Genomic DNA, 22,263 nt, shown 5'->3' with positions numbered 1-22,263 from the left:
GGCAGTCCTCGCAAAAAGGCATCAAAGCCCTATTCCCCGCTTCTTGTGGTATATATTTATTGGCTTCATCACTGGTTGACAATTCGTAAGTGATACTATTAACTTCCCGTATTCAACCCAGAAGGCCTATTGTTTCGTTGTGCTTTGGGACATGGTGTTCAACTGCTCCCTATAAAAACGGCCTGTTCTGCTTTTTAAAACTTTTGAGCAAACCATGTTTCAATTCTTCAATAGTTAATGCCTTTTCTAACTCCTTGTGGTATAGTGTGCGTGCCTTAGCTTCCCCGATTAACCGTAATTTTGTCATTTGCAACATCTGTTCATCTGGCCATGAACAAAGTTAGTACTGTTATCAAATCAGCAAGAAATGCTTCTATATCCTCGCTTGGCTTGCCTGAGGACATAAGGGTAGCTGCTGATGAATCTACTATGGGGGGGGTTGAACCAGATGTGGAACTATACTCAGATAATCGATTCCACAATTCATTATTGTCAGACCTCAGTATGGCTGCCTGATTAAGTAGGCTCTGAATAGCCTCGTGGATGTAAACTGTTTGTGTCTTATTATCTGTAAATGTAATGCTATACTGTTTAACAAATGAGTATTCCCAGAAATATCCTCTCTATTACCACAAGAAGATTCAGCTACATAACAGCTAAAATTACAAATCTGATTACAATTCTGATGAAAATAACAAGAACATCTGACACCATCCAAAAAGAAATTTTTTACTGTCACATTTCTTTGAAACAATGAAAGCTTTACAACGTTTATTTTTTATACCGCGAAAGAGTTACTTGAAAAGGAAAAACATCTGGGACCAATTTGCACTCACCAATGTACTGAAATACTGTAAGTTGGCTGCAGGTTGTCATTTGTTGCCTGTGGGTTGTTTAAGGTCCGTCACTTGCAATGGTGTCATGAATTTCTTGTACCACAAATTTCCTACCATGTACAATTCAAAATAGTGCCAAGGTTAACTGACACCAAATGTAGCTGTTCAAAGTTTAGTGACACTAGATATTGAGCGTTAGTGACGAAGAGAAGCAAAGGACATTGTTTTGTCAGGGATGGCAAGAGGGAAAGCGACACTTTGTGGACGCTGGAATGGTTTCTTTACTTGGCTCAGTGGGTGAGGTGTGAGTGAAACGTTTGTGGTTCAACTATCAGTCATTAATTGAGACATACGACCCTCTAAAAGCATAGCAATAAAACGTGTCTTAACTCACTCAAATCCTAAGTGCCGTGGAGTTGCGCGGGGTCGCAGCGTGCAGATTCCAGTGGTCGCCGATACGGCGACGGCTCGTTTTGCAGCAGAGCGCCAGGCGGTGTATGCTTCTTTTCAGCACTGCACCCGTGAGCTTCCCCGGTTAGTCACGCTGTCTAACGCGCTGCTTCCCGAGCGGGAAGGCGTGACATCCCTGGCACAAATCTGCCCGGCGAATTGGTGTCGAAGTCTGGTGTGCCGGCCAGCCTGTGGATGGTTTTTGAGGCGGTTTCCCATCTGCTTCGGCGAATGCGGGCTGGTTTCCCTTATTCCGCCTCAGTTACATTATGTCGGCGACTGTGCGCAAACACTGTCTCCACATATGAGTACACTATAATTACTCTGCCACGTAAACATTGGTCGGCCTCTGTGGCCGAGCGTTGCTAGTTGCTTCAGTTCGGAACCGCGCTGCTGCTACAGTCGCAGGTTCTAATCCTGTCTCGAGCATGGATGTGTGTGATGTCCTTAGGTTTAAGTAGTTCTGAGTCTAGGGGACTGATGACCTCAGATGTTAAGTCCCATAGTGCTTAGAGCCATTTTTGAAGGCAAACATTTGGGTTTACACTCGTCTGCTATGAGACATTCCCGGGGGGTCGGGAGGGGGGGAGGTCAATTGGGGGCCGAACCGCACTATAACCCTGGGTTTGGTGTGGGGCGGCGGTGAGGTGAGTGGACTGCTGTGGCCTGTTGTGGGGCTGTGAATCACTGTGGGCTACGGCGGGAAGAAGCCTCTCCGTCGTTTCTAGGTTCGCGGTTGAATACACAATACACACACACTGTACCCGTGACCTACTGCGGCGACGTGGTCTTCACCTTGTGAATTCGTTGGCTGTGTTCTTAAATAGCGGCCATAGCGTCGCGCGGAGTGATCCGTCCCGGGATCGAGCCAGCGACCCCCAGATTTGGAGTCTTCTGGCGGAAATCATTAACATCTAGATTCACAGGTGACCTATTTGGTGACACCGCAATCCTTTCGTCCTCACTAGCCACCTGGGTAAGTATCACGCGTACTACTTTCTGATAAGATCTGGAAAGACATCTTCCATATCGACCCATTGGCGCGGTATCGACTTCTTCTGTAGAACGGCGTAGCGGCTAAGTAGTTGTTCCGAAGTATGACGTCTGCTGACTAACTATCAGTCCGTCCGGCCAGGCGACGTTTCTTCGTATCTTCTTACCCCCCTCGAAGTACCTTCTCGTGCCCGCTTGTCGGAGTTATTTATTCTGTGTTTTCTAGGGTGGCGACTAACACTTTGGTCTATGCTTTTCACGTTGGGCAGAAACGTGACCAATGTCGACTCAAGTACCGGCTTTCCTTTTTTCTTATCTCTATGCTATCGTGGTCGGGCATTGCCCTGTTGTCCTCCTCCGCTTCACCAGCTGCTCACGCACGTGAGTTCAGTATGCTGATAATTCCTGGAGTACTGCCCGCTGATGTGGGAACTGCTCCGGTCGTTGTTCTCCTTGGAAGCATTGCCCGTCATTGGTCTGTCGGAAAGGTGACTGCTGCTGCACGCACTCTGCTGGTCATCGGCCTCCTCATTCGACTGCTGCCGCTTCCGAATATTGTGGCTTAACGTGTCACAGTATCTAAAACGTTCACTTAACCTATAATAAGTCTTTAGGTATTTTCTACCAAATGACTGCTTTCAAGAACCATAAATAACACATAATTATTTCACACAGCCGTAAATAACAAATAATTACTATACAAAACCATATATAACCCATCATTATTGTACACCCTACGATATAGATTAGGAAGATCTGTGCACCTATAACACTTCCTCTGAGAACCCCAAATATCACTTGTGTTTTACTCAATGACCTTCCGTCAGTTACTACAAACTGCAACCTTTCTGACTGCATTCTAACACAGTTTGCTTTGAAGCCGCTTGTGAGGAACTGTGTCAAAAACTTTGTGGAAATCTAACAATATTGAATCAACTTGAGATTCCCTGTGGATAGCACTCATTACTTAATATGAATAACGACCTACGTGTGTTTCACGGGGAAGATTTCTTCTGAATGCGTGCTAACTATGTGTCAATTGACAGTTTTGTTTGCTCGAACTCATTATATGATCCAAAATCCTACTGCAAATCGATGTCAGTGACATGGGTCTGTAATTCAGTGAATTACTTCTATTTACTTTTTTGAGTAGTGGTGGATGTTGTACAACTTTCCAATCTTTAGATACAGATGTTTCGTCAAGCGAGCAGTTCCGTATGGTTAGTAAGTATGGACTGAGCATAGTCGGAAAGGAACCTGACACGCCCGCTAAACCCGCTAGGCAGTACAGGCAATAGCATTGTGGAAAGGACCAAATAGGTTGAGGTCAGTTTCTTCTTCTAATAGTCATTTATTGTAATTTAATAACCTTTACAACCAAAGTGGCGCATAGCCGGACCTTTACCTAATGCAACTCTTCGACGGCTGAAGGCCTCCAAAGAAGAAATCTTCACAAATCAACAAGATAAAAATCCAATTAATATAGCAATAAAATAATTTAAGAAAAACCAGCAATCATATGCAAAGTGCAATACAAATGACTGAGAGCCACAATTAATTTTCAAAATTTTAGAATTTATTACCAAGACTTTTAAAGGCAGAAGGCCAGAACGTTTAACAACCAGAAATCTTAAAAATCAACAAGATTAAAATGCAATAAAAGAGGCAAATAACATAAATAAAAAAACGTATCACGGCTACGTGGAAAGCCTTAAGGCTAAGCAGATACAACATACATATGCAAGGTGCAATACCAATGGCCGAAGGCCACAATTGTGTTTCAAAATTTTAAAATATATTACCATAATCTTTTAAGGGGGACGAGGCCGCAATGTTTAAGCTTCAAAGATAAATTTAAAAATTATTTTGCAAAATTTTTAAGAAAATTAAAAAAAAAATAACCATAAGCCTTGAATTAAAGTAGTTGACAACAGATAATTAAACACCGGTGGCACTCAGAAGCCTCCAGGGAGGTCGGTCTGCCCTCGTTCACTTAGATGAGACAAGTGGTGAGCCCAACTATACTTTATCCGACGGAACCCAACCAGGGACAGCCACGGACCGACCGACACAACGACTTGCTTCCCGTCAATCAGTACATGAGAAACCGGGAAGGTTACAAACGCGATAATCCACAACGGAGAATGTATTAGCTGTCAAAAGTACACACCATTTTGGACAGCGACAACAGGTGAGGAAAGGACACTGCCTGAAATTACGTTAGTGGCAGGGCAGGTAACCGGAACACTAACGGCCGCAAGAAAGAAAATTCCTCTGGTGCGCTCAAATTGTAGTCGATTAAAATAGTTAATTGCACCGCATGGCTGCTACATTTCAACAGTAGAAACACTCGGTGTTGCTCACAGGAAAAACTCCCCAACAGCAAACCACTGAAACGAATCACCACAACATGAATGGACGTGGATTGGGTAGCTGGAACCACAACTCAACTTTGACGTCCTGGGTCGGTGAACCACGAAACACGTAGCGATCGGACAGCTCCACAAACGCTCCGACACTACTCAGGGCTGCCAGCGGCCCCAGCCGACTGGAACGCGCGGAGATAACTTCCCTCGTCCGCAACAACCGACCACTCCTCTCAGAATGGCAACAACATTTAGAATAGTCATCAGAGGAAATCACCAACTACACACACAACCTGACAAACACTTGCACGAAGAACTGAACGATACCCAACAGTAATTAAGCACACACGAAGACAAATCGGGAGTCGATGGGCGCGCGCGCGCAAGCGCGCACGCACACGCACACACACACACACACACACACACACACACACACACACACACACAGCCGACTCATGAGCGATCGGCGAGCCAATACTCGTCGTCCGGTTGGACGACCGGCCGACGATGCACCAAGACCGAGGCCCGGCTAAAGTGATGCGTGGCGGCAGTGGTCGGGCAAACCATGTCGACGCAGATCACACTGCTGCTCCAACCCGACTGCACTTAGTGCCGCATTGTAACTCCCCGACTAGCGGGTCCGGACTGTGCTCCAGGCGCGTACCAACTGACTGGCAGCCCGAACTCGTGAACCGAACTTCCTTACTACAGACAACGAGCGGGAAGTAATAGCAGTCAAGCAAAGATACTACGAGAGAGGATATATCGATGCGCGCTGGTAACACGGCTCACTGTCAGACAAAACAACAACTCAGGGACATCATTAAGTTAAATTAACGTAGTGAGGTGGAAGTACATTAAAAACAGGGTGTAAAATACGTGATGGCGGGAACACAAGACACTCACGGCTCAGAACCTAACCGGTATACAGTCTACACTGGAAGACTTGCCTTTACTAATCGAATTATGTTGCTTCGCTGCACCGAGAGTATTTGTTTCTAATTTTACTCATGTTGCCAGCTGTTCTTGATTCTAATTTTATAATATCTACTTCGGTGGAGGAATTTCGATAACCCGTGTTGAGCAACATCACTATAGCTGCGCTGTCATCGGTGACATTACAGTTCCTATCGCACAATGAAGGTGTAATGGCTTGCCATTGGTGTCCTTTCAGACGACCAGAATCTCTTGGATTTTCTGCCATATTTCGAGACGGACTTTCAATGCGGAAACTATTAAAAGTGTCTTGTGCAGTATATCAGATGCCGGCCGGAGTGGCCGAGCGGTTCTAGGCGCTACAGTCTGGAAACGGGCGACCTCTACGGTCGCAGGTTCGAACCCTGCCTCGGCCATGGATGTGTGTGATGTCCTTATGTTTAAGTAGTTCTAAGTTCTAGGGGACTGATGACCTCAGAAGTTAAGTCCCATAGTGCTCAGAGCCATTTGATCAATTTGAACTATACCGGGTAAATTTTTCTTTCTTTATGTGCTAGCTCTAAGTATAATTGCTTTGAAGATATGAGTAATGAACAACAAAAGGTGTAGAGGTAAGTTTTCTTACAATGAATGGAGAAGAAGAGAATGTATCAGTGCAGACTTGGGGATTTCGACCTGATTGGAGAAACAATGAATGATGCCGGAATATCAAAAACACTGCGGGAAACGAACGAGAAGAAAGGAATTCTTCTCGGTCAAAAGGTGGGTGGTTGGTCAGTTAATATTGTTTTAAACTGTATAATGATAATATCGTCGATTATTACGACGATGAAATAGTTTAGGAGGTGCATATTTCCATTTTAATCTGGAGGACTTACGGTTCAAATGCTCGCCCGGCCGTCTACTTTTAGGGCCGAAAGATGTATAAAGATAGATATCATGGAGAAAATGGAAACACGCATCTATAATTCAACGAATTAAGGTGCTGTTGTAAATTATTCAGTAGCGACAAGCCTAGTGAAATACAGTGGATGCAATGATAAGAAAATTACTACCTAGCTGTCATCAACAGAAACAGCGGTGCTGATCGGTATCTGGACGCATACTGTACAACGTGCATAGGGGACTAACATTAGGAAAGCTTATGTGCAGGTACAATCCAAGCTGTGCTGTGATATTCAGAAAATTAACCCTCAGCCAGTGCTCTGTCTATATAGTGTTTTGATGTTATATGATGTAGTGGCTATATCAGTAAATGCGAGACAAATGTAGCTCAGAAAGCAGAAATCGTAACGAAATCCCATGACTTTCAGAGACAATGTTACATAATTAGTGCAACATAGTTATGCCAAAATATTTTAATGCATCCATAATAAGCAGTGCTGGACAGTTTCGCAACCAACGTGTTGCTGCCCCACATCACAACAACAATTAACACTGGACGTTAGCTTCTCGCTCACATATCTTTCCCCTCCCATCCCCCCTCCCCCCAGACCTGTCCTACCAGTCACCTGTTGCGTGACTATATTATACATAAATAATGTGATTCGTAGGCGTACAAAACAAATAATTTAGGTCTAAAGTGGTTTCCTTGGGGCCGTTTCTACAAACTCCGGTTAGCAGCCGGTTAAGCTTTTTCTCGCTATACCAACAAGTAATGACATCTAACCGCAGTGTACATTCGTAATAACTTAATTGGCAATTTCGGGCCTGGTCAGCGTGTTTAACTAGAGAATAATTTTTGTCGAACTCAGAAATAGCGATAGAATCAGACAGTGATGAAGAGATTATGGCAGAATGATTTGTTACAGTGAGGAAGGAGAAGAAAGTGAGACGTCGCGTCAGTTACTAATATGTCATTCCGAATTTATGTCTAGATTTCGTCCGTTAATGGAAGACGTAATTAGTCTTTCCGATTCCTTCCATGAAAAACTGGAGCATATGACTGACAGGTTAGAATATTTCTGTGTTTCCTGGCATATACTGTTCGTCTGTAGTAATGTGCATTTGCTGTCAATACTTCGTGAATGATATACTGTGGTGTTATTTATAAAAACTAAGTGCAAAAGAATGACAATTCGTGCCGAAACAGTCTAGTTTTTCTTGCGTGTGTTACAACTGCAGTAGTATTAGAAAAAAAACTACTTCATTTAATCTACAGACAGTTCCAAAGTAGACCCAATCAAATCGAAATCTTTGGCCGAAAATAAAGTTCACTCTTACCTCCCATTGGAACAACCACTTTCCATCTTTCAGCGATCGCTTCACAACAACAAAATTGTTTCCGACTTAGCATTATTCCCATAAACATGTCAGTTATTTGTGCTTACTCAGGGTAAGTTTAACATAGTAAAATTAATAGCAAAGTTAGTATATTTTCCTTTTTTCTTTTTTATTTAATACAAAGTTCCAGGATGCAGCTGTTTTGTTTCTTAGTTATTGTATTATCCACTTAAAGATATCAATATTTTTCATAAAATAATTGTTATCTGTGTGTTATAAAAACATAGATACATGTCGTTCGTATAAAAGGAATCTTTAGTTACTGAAACTACGTAATCATAACAGTGGAAGGAGTTGGTGGGAAGATATGCGTTTGAACTTATCTTGAAATGTTATGCTAATATTCTCATGTCATTCTTGTCTTTCTTTCGGAAATGGCTCTGTTCCAATAATGATCATCCTGCTATTGACACTCAAATACTTTGCCTCTGGAGATTTCCTACTGTCCATTGGAGACTTCATTGGTATTGACAAGGGAACAGTCAGCAGTATTACTAAGAGGATGTGTAGGAGACTGGAAAACATGCATAAAAGTAATTAAATGAAAATAAACAAATGGAAATGGATCAATATACTACTGTTCTGAAGTGATTTATTTTAATTTTTATTTCCTGATACTAATTTTTAGCTTTATGTCTTTATTTTAATCAATACAACTCTTCCTCCTTTCTCTAGTTCTTGCCATGCTATTTCTTAATCAGCGCCACCTGCAATTCTGCTAATTTTTGTGCAGTTGAGAATAGGCATTTTTATTCTGAAAACGAACCTGATGTTATTAAGCTAAGATGACTGCAGAAAGGAAGGAAGAACACGTTGAAGGTACCATGTCTGCAGTGACTTCCCCTCCCTTCCGAGATTAGGTATAGATATACTCTAGAGATGACTGCACAAGCCCAAATTATGTATGCAATAGTTATTGGCAATAAGAATAGCTTTCAGCATGGATAAGTGCCATTTGTAACCCAGGATTATAAAAAAGATTATTGTTGTTTATTGTAAATGTTGGCATCTCGTTCTTCATTTATGCCCCCAATATAATTACTAATGCTCGTCACATCATAGAAACATAATTTTCATATACCCAAGAACTGCAAAAGTGGATGAACGAATAGTGTTCTATAATTCACCAAACGTGCTTTATGTAGCTCATCCACTGCTGCTGTAATGAGGTAGTCATTTTAAGGCGTAAATACGACAATAAGCTAGCCAGTAACAATCTCAGTATTGTCAGATAAATAAATCTCCAAAATGTCTGTGTTGTCACAGTTAGTTAAAGATCATGAGAAGACCGCATTTCATAGTTTCATCTATATTAGGTGCTTATATACAGTTCATCATCCACTGCGTAACCACATTAGATGAAATGTCATCGTGTCTGGAAACGTTGCAGCTGAATCGAACTGATTGTGGCTTCCTTCCGTTTACAAGCTTATCAAATTCTGTGTTTCATTGCACAGAACTTGAAACTCATATTCCACCTATGGGACGCTAGCTTCTGCTACCTTTCTTCTGGCCATAATATTTACCTATTTCTTTCTTGAAAAAAAAAATAGTACGTCGGTTGTAACTGCTCTGTGGTTATATGTGAAGTTGTTCGTTAATGGAAACTGCTACATATTTTTTCCCATACTTTATTCGGTAATTTAGAAAGGTCTCTTACGGGTCAAACAACAAATGCTTGATTCTTTGACTAATTTCTACATATCTCGTTATGTTGTTATACATACAAATACCCCACAAACTTAGTTAAATGTTTTGAATTAATACTTTCATTGAATGAGACCGCAGCAGTTTTCGTGTTTTCTACTACATTCTTGAACTCATTTACAGTATCTACCAGGCTAAAGTATTCTCAAGCGAGTAGTTTTCGGATCTGGAACACTTATCGCTCTTACTAGACAAGCTATTTCTGCAAACGACGGCTAAATAAATGCGAAACAACGTACGCGAAAATACTCACCGTGATCTTCAGTTATTTCCTACTTAACTGGACGGAAATGATATTCCTGGAATAACTAACCGGGCAATAAAATGTCGTCGTATAACTCGGATTCAAAGTGAACGTGGTTGATCTATTCCTCGGTTAGCTATCCCTGGATTTATCCCGAGATTGTACAACAGCCTGGAACGGTCAAAGATGAACCGGGCAACCGGTCGTAGTCACCTGAAGAGCATTCTTTCCGACACTTAAGAGCTTTTCCTTAATCGTGTGCTCCTAAGATATTTCTTTGGAACGTTCTTGTGGTTGCAATCGATATGAACGCACTCGACGGTAAATAACGGACGGAAAATTCATGTAACGACATTATTTTGTTAGAAAGTGTACTCTCCTGCCGAACAAGGGATTTACGACCGTGAGATATTCTTTTAAAGGCAACGCTAAGCAAGCAGTGCCATTTAAACGTTTGTAAAAGCGTCTCCCTCGCAAAAACAGCGAGCTGGCTAATGAAGCCTTCCTGTAAATGAGCCCCTGTCCCGTCTTGCCGTGTCGAAGGACCTCTTCTTCTATCATTCAATGCCCCGTGTTACTCTTTCCGCTCGCTATATAAAGTCTTTGGTGCTGAAAGAGCCGCTTATCTGCTAAACTGACATCGGGAGGGGAGGAGCTGTGAATTCTCGTACTCGTTACATCAAAGCGCCAGGGCGCGGGGGCGGGAGGGGGTGGGTCTCCTTTCTCCCCCCGAGCGCGCCGGCCGCTCGTCTTTCGAGTTGGCTGCACCCCTTCAGCTTCATCCAATTTATCCAATTTATTGACAGAAGAAGAAAGTTGGCGCAGCAATAACGTTCGGGAGATGCTGCGAAATAAGCCCCCTTGTGTCGGGCCAATCTGAGATAAGGCGCGCTGTTGGGGGCGTGGGGGTTGGCGGGTTGCTGCGAGGGGCTGGGGTGTCTCCGTATCTCTTCTCGATTCGGGGCAACGTTAGGCGGCAGAGGAAGAGGCTAAACATGGCTCCGGTTCTCACGCACCTTTTGTACTCCTAGAGAACTATGCATCGTAGCTCTTTGATTTCCCAGTACGGAAAGCTAGAATGGAATCTCCATGCATCAACAATTAATTTCTAAGCACTTTCGTAACATTGCACTATCCATTAAACTTCTCTGCAACAAGTTATCAGCTTGGTAACTGAGTCACTGGCGATCATATGTCTTCAATGAATCTCGATTTTCCACCCATGCCTGATCGGGAATTTACACAGGGTGATCGAAAACTTTTCAACGGAAATGCCGAATCGCATGCATGGTAAGAACATGGAAATGTGGAGAGGCGTTGTGAAAGAAGGCTAGCCAGGACAAGAATTTCCCTTACCATCAATTTCAGACGGCATGTTGAAGCTTGATGAAGGTTTCGCGGCGCACGTCAGCTACAATTTTTGATACATATTCCATGAAAACTAACAAAGAAGCTCCTTTTTCGATCGAAGAAAAAGTGGTCATCATTTTTCCACTCGAGTAAGGTGCAGCCCAAATAGCGCCACTGTTGTTGTTGTTGTTGTGTTCTTCAGTCATCAGACTGGTTTGATGCAGCTCTCCATGCTACCCTGTCCTGTGCAAGCTTCTTCATCTCCCAGTACTTACTGTAACCCACATCCTTCTGAATCTGCTTAGTGTATTCATCTCTTGGTCTCCCTCTACGATTTTTACCCTCTACGCTGCCCTCCAATGCTAAATTTGTGATCCCTTGATTCCTCAGGACATGCCCTACCAACCGGTCCCTTCTTCTTGTCAAGTTGTGCCACAAACTCCTCTTCTCTCCAATTCTATTCAAAACCTCCTCATTAGTTACGTGATGTACCCATCTAATCTTCAGCATTCTTCTGTAGCACCACATTTCGAAAGCTTCTATTCTCTTCTTGTCCAAACTATTTATCGTCCATGTTTCACTTCCATACATGGCTACACTCAACACAAACACTTTCAAAAACGACTTCCTGACACTTAAATCTATACTCGATGTTAACAAATTTCTCTTCTTCAGAAACACTTTCCTTGCCATTGCCAGTCTACATTTTATATCCTCTCTACTTCGACCATCATCTGTTATTTTGCTCCCCAAATAGCAAAACTCTTTTACTACTTTAAGTGTCTCATTTCGTAATCTAATTCCCTCAGCATCACCCGCCTTAATTCGACTACATTCCATGATCCTCGTTTTGCTTTTGTTGATGTTCATCTTATATCCTCCTTTCAAGACACTGTCCATTCCGTTCAACTGCTCTTCCAAGTCCTTTGCTGTCTCTGACAGAATTAGTATGTCATCGGCGAACCTCAAAGTTTTTGACATCTTGGGTTGTCGGGTGTTCTGCCGGATATCAGCGTCGTACTTGCACTGCATTGCGTGGCGACACTCCACCGTGGCACGTATCAAACGATCAAATTTGCTTAACATGAGCCAGCACGAGGCGGCTGGGAGAGGCGCCACATTGCGGGCCAACCTAGACGCCGTGTGACAACCCTAATGTCACCGCAGCAGAAACAAGACACGCCTCTGCTCTTGACTCAGGAAACAGGAACACTTCGTCCGCTGCCAAAACTACCCTGCCAACACACATCAGACGGAAACAGCAATCTGCTCAAATAGGGCAACAGCCGAAAATGTCTAGGGTGTAGGCAATATTAACTTATTCGGGAAGCGACTGCATATAGAACCTACAAGCTAAACACTCCTTAAAATTACTTGAAAATTAACAAGGAGAAATATCAGCGCATGCAAATCCAAATAATAGGGTGTACTCATCTATGAAAGGGTGTCTTGCCTTCGACACAGACTACGTTATAATTTCAATTTAACCGACTTGCTTTGTAACAGAGAATGCTCGTATACTTGGACGGAATACGGCCTGAAACAACAGATTATTATCAGTTAGACTGACCGATGACCACACATACAATCACTCGGAGGAGCGTTAATATTACAGGTCCAGTTCCACATTGACACAGACGTGGCCTTACGATAACAAGTACAAAAAAAGAAGACTTTACTCAGGTATCAAGGAGCCGTGAGCTCAAATATTCCAAGCAGGGGTGTTAGGTTACGTTAGGTTAGGTTAGTGCCTCCAATCGGTATAGGTGGTCTTCGAGATGCCGTAAAATTTTAGCTTGCGGTGCTGCCCGGGAAACTTGCCGACAAGGTTGCACGCGACATCCACTACTCTTCCCGCAACTGACTGCTATCTATCCTTAATCCAGCCGGCAAGGCTTGCCTCTGACCGATAGAACCACTCGCGGCTTCTAGAGACCCGTGCCGAACAGGAGGAGTCGCCCAAAACCAACAACCTGCCAGCCACGTGCCCTACAGTTAACTATCAGTATCAGGGCCCGCCAAAAACCAACGTCACATGCCTCGACCAGAGACCCTAGATCCCGACATATGACCAGGATCGATATCGACAGCCCACATAGTTAGTGGCGCCAGCGGAGCGCGATGACCGTCAAAATTAAACACGGCTCAACGCCTTCAGTGGCAAGCTGCTTCTCGTGCTTTCTGTTCTGATGCGCGGTGAAGGTTTTGCAACAAAAAAATGGGCCACAAAAAGAAGAAAGTAGCTGTGGAGGAGAGCAAATAATTGTCTCCCAATATGAAAAGGGAAAATCATTTTCAGAAATATGTAATATTGTTGGAAGAAGTCAGGCAACTGAACAGTCCATATTATCGCGACATAAAGAAAGAAATACTCTCATTAGAAGCGAAAGAAGACGTCGACGAAAGAAGCTAAGGCAAAGAAAACGAAATACGTTAAAGAAGAGTGGTCAGAGAGATCCTAAATTGCTAAATGGACAGCTTCTGCATGTTCTGCATATGTCAATGATCAGTTCGGGAAGGGACTCACACCAAAGGTTGTTCGCTATATTTTGAGTAGTCCAGGTTACGGAGCTAGGATGACTAGGAGAAAGCCATTCACCAGCAAAATGAACAAGATATGGAGGCTTGACTTTGCTTGAGAGCATAAAAGCAAGAACACATGATTCTGGGACAAGCTGCTGTTCCGAGATGAACTAAATTTAACGTATTTGTGAATAATGGTAGCATTTTGGTTTGGAGTCGACCAGATACTGAGCTGGATTCCAAACACATTCAACAGACAGCAAAGCACGGTGGTGGAGGACTTAATGTTTGGGAATGTATGACTATATCTGGAATTAGGCTACTTGATTTTGTTGAACATAACATGAACAGATTTCAGTATTTCAATATCCTAAAGGAAAATTTGCTAAAACATTAATAGCTTGGGTTTAGGCACAGATTACTGCTTTCAACAATACCATAACCCTAAGCTCACAGATAAAGTTGTTCTTCTGAGATTGTTGTGCCGTTCTCCCCATATTCTCAACTTTCCAGCACGTAGCGCAGGACTTAATCCAACTGAACGTCTTTGGAGTACACTTGAAATAGTGCTCTGAAAACACGAAGTACAAAGAAAGCCTACTCTCAAACAATGTCAACAACAAGAAAAATGGCTAGATAAAAATATTACATCAGAGACTACAAAAAAAAACTGGTTCATTTCGTGCCAATGAGGTTAATAGAAGTGACGCATAGAAGGCGAATGCCAACAAAGAATTAACGTAAGACACATACACTGTAATTGACTTTCTGTATATAAATACTTTTTCCCATCTTTGTGAAGCAGGCTGGTAAAGAATTTTTATTTACTTTTTGCAGAAGGATAATTTAGTTAATGAATATACAGGGTGACAAAATGAACTACACTCCTGGAAATTGAAATAAGAACACCGTGAATTCATTGTCCCAGGAAGGGGAAACTTTATTGACACATTCCTGGGGTCAGATACATCACATGATCACACTGACAGAACCACAGGCACATAGACACAGGCAACAGAGCATGCACAATGTCGGCACTAGTACAGTATATCCACCTTTCGCAGCAATGCAGGCTGCTATTCTCCCATGGAGACGATCGCAGAGATGCTGGATGTAGTCCTGTGGAACGGCTTGCCATCCCATTTCCACCTGGCGCCTCAGTTGGACCAGCGTTCGTGCTGGACGTGCAGACCGCGTGAGACGACGCTTCATCCAGTCCCAAACATGCTCAATGGGGGACAGATCCGGAGATCTTGCTGGCCAGGGTAGTTGACTTACACCTTCTAGAGCACGTTGGGTGACACGGGATACATGCGGACGTGCATTGTCCTGTTGGAACAGCAAGTTCCCTTGCCGGTCTAGGATTGGTAGAACGATGGGTTCGATGACGGTTTGGATGTACCGTGCACTATTCAGTGCCCCCTCGACGATCACCAGTGGTGTACGGCCAGTGTAGGAGATCGCTCCCGACACCATGATGCCGGGTGTTGGCCCTGTGTGCCTCGGTCGTATGCAGTCCTGATTGTGGCGCTCACCTGCACGGCGCCAAACACGCATACGACCATCATTGGCACCAAGGCAGAAGCGACTCTCATCGCTGAAGACGACACGTCTCCATTCGTCCCTCCATTCACGCTTGTCGCGACACCGCTGGAGGCGGGCTGCACGATGTTGGGGCGTGAGCGGAAGACGGCCTAACGGTGTGCGGGACCGTAGCCCAGCTTCATGGAGACGGTTGCGAATGGTCCTCGCCGATACCCCAGGAGCAACAGTGTCCCTAATTTGCTGGGAAGTGGCGGTGCGGTCCCCTACGGCACTGCGTAGGATCCTACGGTCTTGGCGTGCATCCGTGCGTCGCTGCGGTCCGGTCCCAGGTCGACGGGCACGTGCACCTTCCGCCGACCACTGGCGACAACATCGATGTACTGTGGAGACCTCACGCCCCACGTGTTGAGCAATTCGGCGGTACGTCCACCCGGCCTCCCGCATGCCCACTATACGCCCTCGCTCAAAGTCCGTCAACTGCACATACGGTTCGCGTCCACGCTGTCGCGGCATGCTACCAGTGTTAAAGACTGCGATGGAGCTCCGTATGCCACGGCAAACTGGCTGACACTGACGGCGGCGGCGCACAAATGCTGCGCAGCTAGCGCCATTCGACGGCCAACACCGCGGTTCCTGGTGTGTCCGCTGTGCCGTGCGTGTGATCATTGCTTGTACAGCCCTCTCGCAGTGTCCGGAGCAAGTATGGTGGGTCTGACACACCGGTGTCAATGTGTTCTTTTTTCCATTTCCAGGAGTGTATATAAAAGAAACGTAAATTCATTACAAACTACGGCGTGCACACACTTTTTTCAACATGTAAACGTCTCTACAAGTACTTGGATTTAAGTTATGACATGTTCTATATGCTTGCCATCGTTAGCGATGATGTGGCACAGACGAATAGCGAAATTCTACATAATTCGCTAAAGTGTTGGAACATCGATGCTGTCGATTACCTTCTGAATGGCTCAGCAATGGTTTTAGGGTTATTGCTGTACACCCTGTTTTTACTGTAGCCCCACGAAAAGGAGTCGCATTCGCTCATATCCGGAAAATAAGGCGGCCAATCGAAGCGCATGCCAGTAGGCTCTGGGTACCGCAGAACCAGAAAGTGGCCCCCGAAGTGCTCTTTCAGGACAGCAAACACTCTCCTGCTTCGATGGGGTTGAGCTCCGTCTCGCATCCACCACACCCTGTCGAAATGTCACTTTGGATAATGGGGATTAAATCATTTTCCAAAATCTTCAAGCCCCGTTCGGTAGTCACCGTGCCATAGAGGAATATCGCATAGATTATTCCGTGACTGGACATTGCACGCCACACAGTAACCCGTTGAGGGTGAAGAGACTTCTCGATACCGAAAAGCGGATTTTCAGTCGCCCAAATGCAACAACTTTGCTTATTGACGAATCCATCCAAATGAATGTATGCTTCGTCACTGAACCAAACTATACAATTCCCATCATGCCCGTTGCCAACAGTGTAGTTTGAATGTCCTAAAGCACGCCGCTCACAAATTATGACGATTTTATTTCATATAGTTCAATAATTGTTTTCCTGTATTTTATAAAAGTAAATGTACAGGGTGCGCGCCGATAAAACTCAAAAACGAGTCCCGACGCAATCAAAGGAGTTACATGGTGTGGTAGTCGCCCAGCCCTCATCCACGAAGAAGGTTCCTGTTTTTACCTGAATAGCGTGCTTTTGAATCTATAAGAGCCGGGAAGTTTCAGCCTCTAGAAATTTCTAGAATATTCCATAGTATTCAAGAACATTCCAGAATATTCGAGAGTAGTAGAGTTCATTCCACAACATCTGAGAAAGTTCCGAAATGCTACACAATGATCCAGAATTTTCTGGAATGTTCAGGAATAGTCTGAAACATTTGGTAAGAATTCAGAACCTTCATAAACATCCCGGAACAGCCAGGATCATTGTGCAACGCTCCATAACACTATCGAATGTTGTGGGATGCTCTGGAACGTCGTGGACCATTCCAAGCCTTTTTGGTACGTTCTGGAATTCACCACTGGTGGGGCTACGCGTTGGTAGGGGTATATAAAGTAAGACCCGTCCTGGGTCCGAAAGTCAGTTTCTTATCAGTGACCAAGGAAGGAACCGAAAAAGTAGTGCAGTGAATGAATAAAAACAAACAGTGAAGTGTGAGTGAGTGAGTGAATATAAATCGAAAATGAAGTGTGAAAATTATGTGCTTACTATATTTGTGGATAAAATGTTGATTGATTTAGATTTTAGATAAAGCCTAGACATAAGGAGGAGGAGATCTTGCCAGTTCTGAAGCAAAACTTCGAAAACAAAAAAGATCAGCGAGGAAACGAAACAGACGAAGAGCCCGAAGCACATTTCAGTTCCCAACGAATGGAATGAGCATCGTGAGAAGCACAGAGTCCGATGTACCACGAAACGAACGGATTGAAGAATCAAGAATTGCGACACGATCTTATAATGAAAGACAGCGTAATCGAGCCAGCTATGAAAATATTCACCTACGAGAAGCGCGGACGAGGACAAGTTAACTATACAGCCTAACAAATGAAGCATTCCACGACGACCCGGCGAAAGAATATAATAAACACGAACACGTCGAAATCGGAAAAAATGCATAACACCTACAAGTTTTGCAACGCAAAAGAATTCATTAGAGGAACACCATGATTCTGTTGCATGATGGAGGAATTCGATTACTGACTCCTTGAGCGAAGCCGAGGTACGCCAGCTAGTTCTTTTATATATAAAGATTAGGAATGAAACCCTATACTTTTAATTTAGCATATAACATATCTGGATATGATCTTTAGTCCACATAGCCGCCCGCAATGGCCGAACGGTTCTAGGCGCTTCAGTCTGGAACCGCGCGACTGCTGCGGTCGCAGGTTCGAATCCTGCCTCGAGCATGGATGACTGTGATGTTCTTAGGTTAGTTAGGTTTAAGTAGTTCTAAGTTCTAGGTGACTTATGACCTCAGATGTTAAGTCCCATAGTGCTCAGAGCCATTTGAACAATTTTTTTGTAGTTTCCATAAGTAAAGTTATTCTATATGAACAATGGCATGTGCATATTTCTTTTTCGTGACTAAATCTTATTTGAAACGATTTAAAACACCTGTCTGCTTGACTTGGCTCTTTCTGCTAGTCGATATGTATTTTCAGTATGTACAATAATGTCCCAAATTTTTGTGGACACTAGCTTACTGATATTGCCTACTGAATGTCTAGGCCATTTTTATTTGTGTTATTTCTGTTGAGTGAATGGGATATGCATTGTTATTGAGCGAATTGTGTATGTACAGAAAAGGGCATCAAATAATTTTGCTTCGTGTGGCTAGACAACGCGAGGTAAGCACAGTGCATTATGGGAACAAGTCAGACCATGTATATCTCGCCCCCAGCCACTGCGAGCTGAAGGCCATCGCTGCTCGGAAAGGCATACGTGTTGACCGCGGATTTCACTAAACCAATTATTCGAGGAATTAAAAAATAGTATCAGTAATTTTCTTTTTACAACTAAGTTATTTCAGATTTGGTCACAACTATTAGAGTACACATCATGTTACGTAGCCAGGTATGCAACAGAGAGTTACGCTGAGCTTTAGTTGTAGAGATCTTACTATTGGTACTTTGCAGCTTTATCAGATAAGAAGAAAACAAAACTTTTAACTACAATGAAAATTATTGAAGCTTTTGGAGTGCAGGCATAATCTGTTTGCCAATGTAGCATTTTACTGGAGGGGAGAACTGATGGTAGAGTTAATATGGAGTTTCTCCTTCACTACTGTCTTCCCTGCATGTTCTCTCGCTGAGTTGGAGACGTCTCGAGCTGGAAAGGCAAACCTGCACAAAACTTACTTGAGCATTCGAGCGATGAAGCCAAGTCCGAAGCCAGAGTTATTACTACAACAAGGCGGAACACTACACCACTTACCGTACCATATGCTGTAACTATTCATCAGCCAGAGCACTAATCATCTATCTTCGATGAGTTCGCAGTTTCTCATCAACTGTTTGCATGTTAATCAGTCTCATCAAGCACGTTTGTACTGCAGCTTTCAAAGTTTCGACACCGTAATCTGTTCTTTCTTTCACCCATTAATGTAATCTCATAAACAAGGGCCGGTTCTGATGAATTTGCCCAGCTGTAGGTACATTGGCAGACAAAAATAGAATTACAATACCCACTTCTAAACCGGTGTGAACAACGAATATTGAAACCGTTGTGTTTTCTTTTTTTTCATTGAGTGTCAAACGACTGCTAGCTTAGTATTATAAGCAGTAGATGGCGCTGCATTTGCACCAAGTTCTTCTCAGCTGTCAACATATAAATATATTTTACAATACTCTTTGTTCGTCGGTATTTTAGTTTTTGGTACATTTGTTCATTTTTCTTTTTTCGGTTTGAGGTACGAATCCTGTAATATAATACCACCAGTAACCACCTCACCCCAAATTCTTTTAAATATCAACCTTCCACGTATAAGAAAACTCAAATCATCTTATTACTTTGCAGATAAGTTAATGTATTAAATGTTTGACGTTAAGCATGTCAAATATTTTTGGATATATACGTGAATATTACTACTTTCAACACAATGATGTTTGCATTAACCTGTGATTTTGTAGTATCAATCACTTTAATATGTTATCTAGACAAATATATTCCCGCAATTTCATTCTTCTACCTTAACTATTTTTTCGTGTTCAGATTTTTTCCTTCAATATATACATGGGTTAAGTGGGGGTAAAAGTACGCGTGGGGCAAGTACATACATTAAGTTCTCAGGTTCCTAAAGCTGAAATTCAGCATTTTTCCACCAGGCCGTGTATACGTCATCATCTCGTCGGTTCTGTTCTGAAATCTGGATGTATTCCTGTCTCTGTCTTCCTCTATAGCTTTTATCCTCTATAGCTGCTTCTAGCACCGTGGAAGTTATTCCGGGATGTCTTAACAGATGTCCTACCATCCTGCTCCTTCTCGTCAAAGTTTTCCGTACATTCCTTTCCTCGCTGATTCAGGGGAGACCCTCCTCATTCCGCACCTTACCAGTCCCTCTAATTTTCAACATACTTTGTAACGTAGCAAGTTATTTCGAGATGACATTCGTTGCAGTAAGGCACGCTGCAGGATGGCAGTGTTTATTTTGTCGCGTTACTCACAGCGCAGGTGACGCTGCCTGCCTTGAAAACTGCTAAGCGTAACAGTCAGTCAACACGAAGATTCATACCCTCTACGAATCTAAATAATCCATGTTAGTTATTATCCGATTTTGTTCAAATCTGGTACACAGCCTTTTAGTATTAATGGAATGATGCTGTAAACGTTTCAGATTTTTATATATAACAGTTCCGGAGATAGAGAAAATTACCTAAAAGTCCTAAAATCGACTCCTGTTTTTTAAAACCAAGTCAGGAATAAATACAAATTGACTTTCATTATCATTTGAAGCCATTACAAATTTATCAGTGCATAAAATCAATTAATTAGAATTTTCTGTGCCACTGTGCATTACATAATACAAAAATCGGTCACGATTATTGTTTGATTATATTTTGTTGTGTGAGTGCGTGAGAATGTCGAGAGTGTGTATGTGGGACATAAATTAAATCTTAATGCGTCATATTTCATAAAAACCATGTACAAATACACCGTGGGAAACTATGGTGCACCCATGATTCATATGATCTGAACTGTTACACTATTGCAAGAATAACAGTACTTAAAATTATTTTTAGGAAGGCGTCTAATACTCTTGAAATAACAATCAAGATTACGAACTACATCTACATCTACATCTACATTTATACGCCGCAAGACACCCAACGGTGTGTGGCGGAGGGCACTTTACGTGCCACTGTCATTACCTCCCTTTCCTGTTCCAGTCGCGTATGGTTCGCGGGAAGAACGACTGCTGGAAAGCCTCCGTGCACGCTCAAATCTCTCTAATTTTTCATTCGTGATCTACTCGGGAGGTATAAGTAGGGGGAAGCAATATATTCGATACCTCATCCGGACACGCACCCTCTCGAAACCTGGACAGCAAGCTACACCGCGATGCAGAGCGCCTCTCTTGGAGAGTCTGCCACTTGAGTTTGCTAAACATCTCCGTAACGCTATCACGCTTACCAAATAACCCTGTGACGAAAAGCGCCGCTCTTCTCTGGATCTTCTCTATCTCCTCCGTCAACTCGATCTGGTACGGACCCCACACTGATGAGTAGTACTCAAGTATAGGTCGAACGAGTGTTTTGTAAGCCACCTACTTTGTTGATGGACTACATTTTCTAAGGACTCTCGCAATGAATCTCAACCTGGTACCCGTTGATGTATGCATAGCTGCTATAATGTTTCTGCAAGTTTCTTAAGAATAGTTAGTGAAAACAAAAGAGCGTACTTTTATTTCCACTTATATATATATATATATATATATATATATATATATATATATATATATCTCCGGATATATATATATAGGGTGAGTCACCTAACATTACCGCTGGATATATTTCGTAAACCACATCAAATACCGACGAATCGATTCCACAGACCGAACGTAAGGAGAGGGGCTAGTTTAACTGGTTAATACAAACCATAAAAAAATGCACGGAAGTATGTTTTTTTAACACAAACCTACGTTTTATCTAAATGGAACCCCGTTAGTTTTGTTGGCACATCTGAACATATAAACAAATACGTAATCGGTGCTGTTTGTTGCCTTGTAAACGTTAATTACATCCGGAGATATTGCAACCTAAAGTTGACGTTTGAGTACCACTCCTCCGCTGTTCGATCGTGTGTGTCGGAGGGCACCGAATTACGTAGGGATCCAAAGGGAACGGTGATGGACCTTAGGTACAGAAGAGACTGGAACAGCACATTACGTCCACATGCTAACACCTTTTTATTGGTCTTTTTCACTGACGCACATATACATTACCATGAGGGGTGAGGTACACGTACACACGTGGTTTCCGTTTTCAATTACGGAATGGAATAGAGTGTGTCCCGACACGTCAGG

This window comes from Schistocerca cancellata, chromosome 7, assembly GCF_023864275.1.
Source record: "Schistocerca cancellata isolate TAMUIC-IGC-003103 chromosome 7, iqSchCanc2.1, whole genome shotgun sequence".
In the NCBI taxonomy this organism is placed as follows: Eukaryota; Metazoa; Arthropoda; class Insecta; order Orthoptera; family Acrididae; genus Schistocerca; species Schistocerca cancellata.
Note: the sequence above shows the minus strand (reverse complement) of the source record.